The sequence below is a fragment of the Monodelphis domestica genome, chromosome 4 (genome assembly GCF_027887165.1).
Source record: "Monodelphis domestica isolate mMonDom1 chromosome 4, mMonDom1.pri, whole genome shotgun sequence".
In the NCBI taxonomy this organism is placed as follows: Eukaryota; Metazoa; Chordata; class Mammalia; order Didelphimorphia; family Didelphidae; genus Monodelphis; species Monodelphis domestica.
Window position 1 is genome coordinate 145,871,280 of NC_077230.1, and position 12,307 is coordinate 145,883,586.

The window sequence follows — 12,307 nt, forward strand, 5'->3', positions numbered from 1 at the left end:
GACCTAGCTTAAGGTTTTGGCCTCACTATAATTATGAGTTAAGTACTTTTTCATTGTTCACTAAGGAGTTTTACAACTTTATCTTCCCCTAAAGTATGCCTAAGTATGGGTGGAGTAATACTAAAGTTCCCAGTACATTCCTGATCAAGTACCTCCATTGTTAAATGGGGAATAACCTTAACCATAACCTTAAGATAATGTTCCAAGGTAGAGTCTGAGAAATTTTAAGATTCACAGCTTATAATGGTAATATGTAATAATTCATCTCTATTATGGAGTTTCAAAATAAAGTGCTATGTGAAATATAAGGGAGAAGATCACAACTGATTCAGCAGTCATAGAAAACTTCATAGAAGTGGCAAAAGATGAACAGAAATTCAGTCAGTGAAGAAGAGGCTTATTTTGATTCAGACACAAAATTGGACATAGAAAAAATTAACTGGAATTCTTAGCATCCAGTGCTTAAAGAGACTTTTAATTGTGAAGCCTTGGCCTCCTAATGTTACCAGCTAGTACAAATAGACTCAAACACAAATTTGAGTCCTAAAATGATTCTTATGTGTTAGAGATGATGAAACATCACAAAGGTGTTTTTCTCAATAGCATTTTCTTAGTGGAAAGTGAAAAAAAACTGTGGGGATTAGAATTTGAACATTCATGTAGTGGGGAGATTTACCACTTGTATGACACTGGGTAAGCCACTTAACCTCTGTTTGCCCCACTTTCCTCAACTATAAAATGAAATACTTCCTTGGCTTATTATGAAGATCAAATGAGATAAAATATTTAAAGTGCTTAATACCATAATGCCATTAATTCTCCTCCTTTTGCTGCCTCTGCTACTCCTACTCCTACTATTGCTGCTGCTACTACTACTATTCTCACTATCACTATTGCTATTGCTATTGTGAAGATTAGATTTAGCTATCTCCTGATTATAACAATGAGGATACTTAGCTCTTCCTTGACAGAGAAGATAAAATTGTAAACCCCTGTCTATTTTTAGATTTTAATTCCCAAAAGTGTTAACTCAGTATTTAAAGCAGATCTACCAATTTTAACTACAAAAAAAGGTGTTAACTAACTACAAAAGATGTGACACCCATTTCATAAGTTGAGTGGGCAATTCTGGAGAGGAGTGTCTCCTGTGATTGGTAGACGTAAAAATTTAGGAGAGGTGACATAAGAGAAAAAGGTCTTTAAATAGAGGAAACAGAGACACACAGAATAGATCAATAGATCAAGAATTCAGAGTTGTACTGGATAGATAGTCACTCAGGCTTGGAGTGGACAGACACTTGAGGAGAGACTGAAAGACGGTCACTAAAACTTGGAGTGAAGACACTTGGCTATGGAACTGAATCCCTGGAGGAGTTCATGCAGGAGACCTCAGACTGTTTTTCTTTTAAATAGTCACCACTGTAATGAGTGTTAAGGATAACTTCCTTTCCTTGCCTTTCTGGAGGTATGAACCTCTGAAAAAGGCCCATTGTCTTGAAATTCCTTTCCCCTGGCTGGGGCTTAGAATTTCTACCTGGCTCTGAGGAAGCCACAGCTCTCTCTCCCTCTGTCTCTCCCCTTTTCTCTCTTCCTTAATATCTTCCCTCTATTGTAAATAAACTACCATAAATTCCATTTACTTTAGTAAATTTAGGGATTTAGAAATTAAATCCCGGCAACAACCAATTTAATATTAAATCCAACCATAAAAATTTAACAGATAGAATTTCAGACCAGGCAGATTGATTGGATTCTGGTTATCTGGGCTTTTAAAAAAATAAAATGTGACCCAAGTGGAAGATATATTTTGGGTTGGGTAATATGGTGAGAGTAATGGAAGCCATTGTCCTACCTAGCAAAGTGCTTGAGAATGGGGTTTTGTTATAGAATTGGATTTACTTCAAATTTAAGAAGATTAATTCAACTCAGTGCACTAATTATCAAATATTTATTGTCCACCCAATAATTATATAACATTATACAAAGTCACTATGAGATTTGGAGGTTTTTGTTCAAGAATTATCCCAGATCTCCAAGAATTTAGACTGTAGACACAGCAAATGGCGGGTAAAGAGCACATATAATTTTATTGATATTATAGGACAGGGATTCAACTGGTGATTGTCTTTTAGAAGGAAACTCCCTCTATAGTCAGGACCCTGTCTGAAACATAGAGTCCTAGAGAGTTTCATAGAACATGGAGAGATGGGGCACACAGCCAATAGTGTCAGAGGAAGGATAGGAGTTTGGTTCTTCCTAACTTTAAGAACATCGCTCTCCATGATGGCAGGTTGTCTCTAGTCTATTCATACACTTCTACTAAGTACCAACAGGCCAATCAAAGGTAGATAGCTGACTTTGCAATGGCCATACTTAGTCTGAGATACCAGTGAGGTGATAACCTGATTAAAATTTTTAATGACAGATTCTGGCATGTAGCAATCACTTAATAAATAATTATTGATGGAATAATTAAGTGAAAGCCTGTGAGCCTTATGGTTGGAGCAAAATATTATGAGTTTCTTTGAGGAGAGAAGGTTATTCATGGGCCAGGCTTCTTCCTTAGGAGTGTCTTGTGTTATACAGCAACAGAAATAATGTATGATGTTTCAACTTTGAATGTCTTAACTATTATCAATAAAGCAAGGCTCCAATACAACTCCAAGGGACTCATGATGAAAAAATGATATCTACTGCCATAGAAGGAATAGAGTCCAAGTGCAGAATGAAACGTGTCATTCTTCATTTTATTTCCTCTGTGAATTTTCTCTAGTGTAAGCAATATGTATTTCATTTCACAATATGTATTATATGATTATATATATATGCACATGCACCCTATATCATATTACCTGCCTTTTTGGGGAATGGGAGGTCTGGGAGGGAGAGAACAGGAATGGAAAAAGATAAAAAAATATTAAAAATTGCATTGACATAAAGTTGAAAACATTTTAATGAGTATTTTATGGGTGGAAATAATTATAATAGTCTATGATGAAAACATAAGAAAAAGAATAGCAACATTGAGAATACTGACTAGATTGCTAGCTTTGGAGTTAGGAAAATGATTTCAAATCCTTCCTTGGACAGCATGAGCATGGACAAGACCAACCTCATTCACCCAGGAAACTCTTTAAGACTATCTATAAGTTACAGATGAGTTGCTGGTCTGGGTTAGTCAAGAGAGCTAATATACTAATATAATATCCCACAAGGATAAAAACAGAACCACAGAATGGCCTCACCTCCACCCCACCCCAATCTACATTTCTTTAAAATGATGATGTGTTTTCCTAACATTAACTTGTGAAGTGGGTCTTACAAGGATTACTAACTACAGGCAGGAAAACTGAAGCTTAGAGAAATAATAGATACAATGCCACATAAATAGTAAACGACAGACAGGAAACATTATTTTTTTTACTTCTATTTCATTCTGAGAAGATAGAAAAACTCCTTTATTCCTCCATTTTCTATCCTAACATTTCACATGTGGGTCTCTCTGTGTATGTATTATTTTGCCCACCTTTGGTATCAGTTTCCAGTACAAACCCTCTTGGCCACTTCACTGTAGTGGCCCCACTGAAATGGGAATGAATGGCCTTTGATTGCCAGGAGAGCATGAACTCTCACTAGTCTTGTAAAGAAGGAAAAGTTCTGTGGATAGAAGCAGCAATTGATTGTATGCATGGAGAGATTAGCCAACCCCCTGCAAAAGTTAGTTATCAGAAGGCCAATCAGTATGCACTTAATTTTTAAAATTAAATTAATTAATTTAGCCACTGCAATAAAAAAAACAAACAAACATATATCAATAAATGGGTTTGTTTGTGTTTGGCATTAATAGAGAGGAACCTGAAACTACATATACATGAATCTTTTGAAGTATTGGTTTTAAAGTTTTTTTTTCTTTTTTGAAGTGGGATGGTGTTTAGGGAGTAGTTACTTCCCTGCAATTTTGACATTAACTTTATATGCACCAGAGATTTAAGGCAAATTATAGAAGAAGAGCAGATGTTTTTCCTTTTTTTCTTCTAACTCATATTATTAAATTCTCTAGAGGGAAAAATTAAATTCTCTATAGGGAAGAATAGGGGGAATTAGCATGGCACAGTGGATAAAGTCAGGAACACCTGGGTTCAAATTTCCAGTACTGTGTGTGTGTGTGTGTGTGTGTGTGTGTGTATAAGTGTGTGTGTTTGCAAGTGTGTTTAGAGAATCAACATGACATAGAAGCTAGAAAGCTGGCCAGAATAAGGAAGACCTGACCTCTATTGGTAATAGAGCCTTAGGAAAATCACATCATTCCTCATTGCTCTGGTCCAAACACACTGCCCAACATTTATATAGCAACATCACTAACTGCAGTTGAGTCAGGCTAAAACATAACTGGGAAATATTTAATAAAACAAATAAAAAGACAAAATATAAATAACATTTCATTTAAAAACTAAATCAGTATGTGACACACAGGGATGCTTCTGTACAGATTAGTGTCCCTGTTTGTTTCTATTGGAGTTAGACATCATGGAATCTAGGCAACTCCATCAAATTTTAAGTTAGAGAGAAAGTGCTGGCTGTTTTTGGTAAAGGAAGCTCCTCAGCTAGAGCTCCCTATGTGGATGAAATTACAGTTGTATTAAAATTTTTTTTTAATAGGAAAGGATAATGAGATCTATTTAACAGTATATTTATGAACAATTAAAATGTCAAAATATTAAAGCAACAAATTTTAAATTCATTTGTCTTTATCAAAATTAAATAGAGGCAATTACATCATATGTATATATGTAACTGAAATATATGACACCTTGAATCTGTGTGTGCTTGCCAGGAAATACCGATGTTTAGCACCTCCCTCTAAGTCATACCCACAGAAATGAAACTATGTCCCCTTCCTGGTGGTCTTCTACCTACTCTAACCCCCGAAGCATCATAAAAAAATATTGGTTTCTCTACCTAACTGCAAAGAAATATATTCTTAGAAACTGAGCAGAAAGAAAATATAAGGCTAGATTTTCTAAGGAAACTGTACATCCCAGTATTTTTGATTCATAATTAGAAGTAGAAATGAATAGTTTCACCAAGTTTTTCTTGTTGCTAATTTAGGAACATCAAACTAAACTTGGTCCTTAGAAATACAATAAAAATTTTTTTAAAATGCCTCAGTTCTAGCTCAGTAAAGTGTATTGGATGTAGTGTATGAAAAGATGTAAAAATCAATATAGACAATACTGAAGCCATAAAATCAATCATCCACAATCTACAAGTATTTATTAAATGCCAACTATGTGCCAGATATGATGCTAGGTGCAAGGAATGCTCCCTACTCCCTCTTCCCCCAAATAAGCAATCCTTGAGCTCAAGAGAACCTCCATTCCACCTGGGGAGACAACATATACATATGTAAAGATTTACAAAGTCTAGACACAATCTATAAAGATATGGGGAGGTGATATTGGCAAAGACAAGCAGATGAGGGAGGGATCAGAAAAAACCTCATGTACAAAGTGGCACTTGGGATGAATTTTAAAGGAAACTAAAGCTCCGAAAAGGTAGAGATGAGATATCATAGTCCTGGAAAGGAGGAGTTATGGCACATCTTTCATAAATTAATATATTAAGCAAATATTTATTTAGTGACTTCTTTGTGCAAGTTATGATTCTTTCTATCTCACATAAAGTGATTTCTCTCTCATCTAAACTGATAGAAGTGTGTCCTTTGTTTATGCACTTAAATATTTTAATTGACATATTTATCTGGGAGTATTTTACTTCTTTAATAGCAGGTAAATTCCTTGAGGGCAAAGCTATAAGCTCAATTGTCTTTTTATCCTTCCTAGACATTGCATTGGAAGTACTACATTTAATAAATCTTCACATATTTGTTAATAAATATTTTAATGAAATAGAGCTGATAAATCACTTTGTGAAGGTATAATTAGTACCAGTACGACATAGGTTACAGTTTTTTTCATTCTCTCCCTAATGCTTAGTGGTATTCATGGTGCAACAAAGTCAATTTTTCTTGCTTTGATTAAATGACAGGACTCAATCAATGTTCCAGCTTTTTAAAATAGGACACTTAAAATGTTTTGACTAGTTTCGGTCTTGATTTCTTTATTGTTTGGAGTCAAGTCATAGGTACATGAGTTTGACCAGAAAGTTGATACTGGCATTATTATAACCCTTTTTTGACTAGATAAACTCAGCAATGCAGTTCCTAAACTCTATTCAGGAAATAGGGTATAGGTGTATCCTAGTACTCTGCTATGATTCCAACCTCATGCATTTTTCAATCTGCCTGGCACAGTGGGGAAACAAGTTAGAAATGCTCTAGACATCTCCATGATCCTAAGAGATTAGAACCTGGGCATGGTATGCTGAATGCCTACTTTAATATTGTGCAGTTGGATCAGTCCAATAGGTCTATATCTATATGGAACTAATTATATTGGGCCACTCGTGTCTTATGGGAATTGAACCAACTCTAAATTAATCTCTAGTCAAAAGGATCTTAGAGAAATCTGTTTATTTAAGAGATTTCACTGATGTTTTCTGAACTCAGGGATCTAGCTCAATACAGAAACCTCTGAAGCCTGCAAGGCATTAGGATGCAATTGACTGAGAACTAGTTATGAAACCATTGGTCTTGGACTGATATACCTCTCTGATATTTACTGTTGCTCTTAAGCCAATCACTTAACTTCTGGGTGTTTCAATTTCCCTACCTATAAAGTGAAGGAGTTGAATAAGATTGATGGCTTCTAAGACATCTTTCCTGCTAAAGCTATAGCTTGCACAGAATAGCAATGTGGCAAAACTCAAAACTGAGTTTGTCAAAGAACTAGAAAGAGTTCCAGGCTATGAAAATTCTCCCAGAACAAGAGAGAACTGAAGCTGAAGAAATTGGGTTAGACCCAGATAAATATTAATTGAAGTGGCCATTTTATTCATCCTTTGATTTTTACTTTTTTGCTATTTCATAGATATGACGATCACTTAAAATAAGATACAGGATAGTAGCTCTGTCCTCTACTCTTCCATCTCACTTCTCAGGTAAGATATTCCTTAGGAACAACCAGCCTTTTGCCTCTTCTGTTGTTTGCATTATGATGCCTGTGATTGAATATCACAGTTCCAGGGTTTACTTCAGTTATTTTGAATGATTCTTGATTTCCAAAAAAATAGTTGTCTAATTACCTAATGAAATCTTGGTAAATAAGATGAGACAATTTGATCTGATAGGTGGATTTTTAATAGATGTAATTTAAAGAATTTTGAATAATGTATTGATAAACATCAATAAATGTCTCTTATATGATGCTTTAAAGTTCTATCTCTGGCACTGTCTTATTTCAAAAATTGTAGCCATGAGTTGACAATAAAGAAAACAATCTAAATAGTCTATTTAAGATTTGCAGATAAAAGAAAGCAATAAAACTTGGAGAAGTCAGGGGGAGGAGAAAGAAAGAAGATGAGGGAAAGAGGGAAAGAGAGGAGGGTGAGAATGTCATAAAAGTCTAAGTCAAGATTTAAAAATCCTCTCTTTAAGATCTTATGATAGACTGAAAATATTCAAATGAAATGTAGCAGAGAAATGTGAAGTCCTTCATCTGAATTTAAAAAAGTAATTTGTAGGTTGTGAAAGACACCTAATTTGATAGTAAATCTTGTTTTAAAACAAAACAAAACTAAGAGTTTTAATTAACCATAAACATAATCACAAACCAAAACAATTATGTTGTTCAACTACTAAAGCATGTTTTGATTACATATGCCAGAGTGAGATCAGAATAAGGAGGTATCTAGAAACTATGTCTCTAGGTGAAGTTTAGCTTGGGAAGCCATGAAGAAATAATGGGAGGCATAATAGTTGTCTTCCAATATTCCAGGGTTTGACATATGGGAAAAAGAAAAGATTGTTTCATTTGGGTTTTTCAATGAACTTTTACAAATGGACATTAACTTTGAAGATACAGTAGGAACAATGCCCAAATCTCCCTTCTCCTTAACATGTTGGGGGGACATTCGACACAGTTTCTACATAGCATTTATTCTACCAAGTTCATATACAAATGTGTGGCATTGCTGTTGAATGAATCCTTGTCTCAGCTATTGTTGAGAAGGACCCACAGTCCCTTCCAGAGATCACTCCTCGCTTCTTGGAGTTGATTTCAAAACTCAGATGCCAGGAGTCCCAGATTCCAGAAGAAGTTTACTCTCCTAAAATTTCTTAATGTTCAATGTTAAGGTCTCAAAACCCATTTCCTAAAATGGACATATTGGTCTAATAAGGAAAAAGACCAAAATCTTCCTTTATGACCTTCTTTCCCCAAACCATCAGGAAAGTCAAGCCAAGAGAGAGAACACTTGAAGAAAATAATCTAAACATATTTTTATATGCATCCACAATGGGGAAATATAGACCAATGGGTAGAAGCTAAAGGGTATGACGTCTCCTTTTTGTAAATACAAACTGTGTAACAATCAATCAAATCAAAACTGGAATGGGATTGGGATCAAAATTTTAGTATGACTGTTGGAAGAGTGAATTACCACTTGCTAGGGGTGCTATAGAAAGAATTGTTATGTTGGTTGTAAAGTTGAATGAGATAACCTCTATGATGTCTTCTGACTTCAAGACTTTAAGATTCAATTGACTGTTAATTAGTTGCAGCTACCTGGCTTAGTGAATAGTCAGATCTGGCGTGGGAAGTCTTGCATTCAAATCTGATCTCAGATACTTCCTAGCTATGTGACCTTGGGCAAGTCATTTGACCTCAACTTTCTAGCCCTTATTATTATTCTGCTCTAGAACCTATACTTAGAATAGATTCCAAGATGGAAGATGAGGAATTTAGGGAAAAAAATAATGGTCAAACTTGGGTTACTCACTTAACTTGTTTATGGTCTAGATCAAAGGTCTCAATTTGGTGGTCTTTGCATCTACAAATGGTCTATGAAACTGAGTGAAGCCTGAGCTAGGTTAAAATATATTTGGGAAATTTTTAACAAAAATTTAATTTATATATACATATATATATAATTTAACAAAAATTCTAGTACAACATAAATATGTTAATTTGTGGGATTTAAAAAAGTCACTATGTGGCTTGCAGGGATCTGTTTCTATTTGAATTTAACACCAACTTATCTAATATATTACCAAAGAACACAGACAAATAGGAAAGTTTGAAACATTCAGTTGGTTCAATTTATGACAACCTATTGATATGCTAACATGGGTTCATGAATGTGTGGTACATGCTACTCACAACAAATTAAAATAGTATTTGATGAATCGAAAGGATACAAAGTTTTAGTATCACATCTGATTGTTTTTCCAGTATACTACTTTGATTTTAGTACTTATGTTCATTACCATATCTACCGATACGAGAAGCCAATTAATCAACAAACATTTATTAAATACGTACTACATACCAGGCACCAAGCAAAGGCATGGACAAAGGAAGAAACAATCCCTTCTCCCCGAGAGTTTATATTCTGGAGCCATTGCTTCAGAATCACTCTTTTCTGGAAATCCTGAAGCGGCTTATGTTGTTCCAAACATGAACTATTTCACTCCAAATATAGAACAGGTTTTGACCACTTCAATGCAATAAACTAATCAGGGGTTTATTGAGTGGCTCCTGTGCACTACCAGCACTATGATAATGGAGGGATATGGGAAATATAGAGATAGAGCATGATTAACACAAAACAATTAAAGAACAATAAAGTGCAGTGTACAATGTCTTGGTAAAGCACGTGGTCCAGTGTATAAATGCTATAGGAATTCAGAAAAGGGGAAGGTCAAAATGGACTGAAATGACTGAACTTGGTTTCTAGAAATTTGCATCAAATGAAACAGTTATTCATTCCTCCATAGCATAAAGTTCCATGATGACAATAATTATTTTTTAAAGAAAGTTCTTTTAGATCTTAATAGGGTTATGGTAGGATATAATTATTTTAAATTCCTCTTTCTTTTTTTTTTTAATCTTTGCCATATTCATATGTTGTTCTGCTCCCCATACAACTTGCTGTAGTGACATCAGGCAGTCCTGCAGTAGCCCCAGAGGGGCTGTCCTGTGTTAAAGTCTTCAGAAGGAATGGTGTTCGTGGCACCAAAGTGACACTCCCCCATGTGTCCCCCTCAACCCGCACCCCCTTAGCAGCAGATGAAATATTTCAAAGGGGACATCTGCCACCACCACTGAGCTTTTATGGCATACCCACACATGTAGACTCACTAAAGTGGGCATGACAGCTGAAAAAAAATTAAAAGTGTATGTGTTTTTAAAAACAACTTATGGTTGGAAATTAAGAAATGACTTTAAATAAGAAGGTTTTTTTGTGAGTTTTTTTTAAGACCCCACACTTGCAAAATCTTTTAGGTCATGTGTTTGCTTTCTGAAACATTTGGCAAGTAGTAAGTGCCATGGGAATATATCCACTCCATCTGGAATCAGCAGATTCCTCCTGGTTCCACTGTACCTGAATTACCACCAGCCCCCATGCTCACAAATGTTTTTGTTTTCTTCTGTCAATAAATTTTGGAAGCTGCAATTAAATGGAGGAACTTCACAGAAATGAGTTCTTCCTTAGTTTTGCATTGGACTCAAGAGAAAATCTTGAAGGATTTAAAGGCATCAGTTGCCATTTAACTGTTTATTACAGTAAATGCCAGCTTAGAACTTGCTTGGTGTGGAGTCCTTGTAGACAACCTTTGCCTTATCAAAAGGACCATAGTGAGCTCACCACCATTATATTCCACCCACTATTTCCAGTGAGAAACTTTCTAGAGATTTAATTTTATTTAGATGATAACAAGGATAACAAGATAAGGGTCATGTTGTCCTAACTTTTAAGTTCCTTTTAAAAATTGAGCACAAATTTAAGCTGAAAAAATTAGGGTTATAGTCTAAGTCATTCCTTGTCAGAGCAAGATTATTACTTAACTATATCTTTTGTAGATTTCCATTTTTGCTCAGATAGATTTTGGTGATGACTAAAGCCTTCCATAGAGCCTGCCACCCCCAGCCCCCACTCCCTCTACATTTCTATTTTACTTGGGATGGCATGTAAGAAGAATCAGACTGAAAGTCTCACGAGAACAACAGCTCTCGTTTGATATTTGGTTCTTCCTTCTATAATTCTGGCAAGAAATACTGTGGGAATAAGCTTTTCTGTAGAAGTGCCAAGTAGCAGTTATTTAAATATTTCATTACCTCGCAAAAAAAAAAAAAATCAATCCAGTTCCTATAAAGCAATCGGACAGGGAGTAAGAGGCTTTCTGACCTGTCGCAGGTCTGAGTCCCTGCTTTTCCATTAGAGTTATGTTGGCAACTTATAAGTTCTGCCTTTTTTCCCCCTTTTCTTTCTTCTTTTATCTTCTTGTGGCATTCTGGAACTTTTCATAGTATTGTGAAATTATTTCAAATGTTGGCAACAGGCTTTGCAATAATCAAAAAAAATTTTTTTTATTCCAAGTAGGGGAAAATAAAATTGGTAACAAAATACAGTACTATTCTTCAGGGTGCAGGGCACACTGACATGTTCTCACTGGTATTCACCTATTTCCTACTGCTTGAATTCCTGATGAGGAAGCAGTGAAAAGGAAGTTTTAACAGCAGAAGAATGTGTGAGTGTGTTTGTGTACATATATGTAAAACAGTCCTGTGTAGCCAGTGTAGTATAGTTCCAGAATGACTTTGTAGGGGACAAATTAATTTCTTGGTTTAAATAAATGATTCTCTCAAGTTCAAAAACTCTACTTTCCTAAATTATCCTTCTGTCGGAGGGTTTTGAATTTGAAGAGATGAGCCTTCTGCAGTTTGAGGTTTTAGGCTCATGATTCAATTCTACTAAGAAATTGTTATTCATTCAGTCATAGAGTAGCTTTCCTTGCACTATACACACTGTAAAAAATAGTTGATCTAATTCTACTGTAGGAAACAGCCTGAAAAAAAAAAGTTTTAAAAGCATTTTTTTTTTTGCAAATAGTCTGTGTCACAGTCTTCATTAAATGTCCTGAAGAGAACCAGGCCAACTGAATATCTTGATACAGGTTTGACTTACACACATTATATGAGTCCACGCATACCTGCCTTCAGTATTTTTATTTGCCAGATGACAAAAATATTTCAACAGAAGACATAGAAAGGAATTATTAAATAATCTAAAAGGCAAATTCAAATAATATGACAACACTGAAGCACTTATAATTTGAGCAGTTTTTTTTACTGCATTTGTTCCAGTTTAAATTCAATGTAGACTGAATTTAAGGGCATTTCTTATT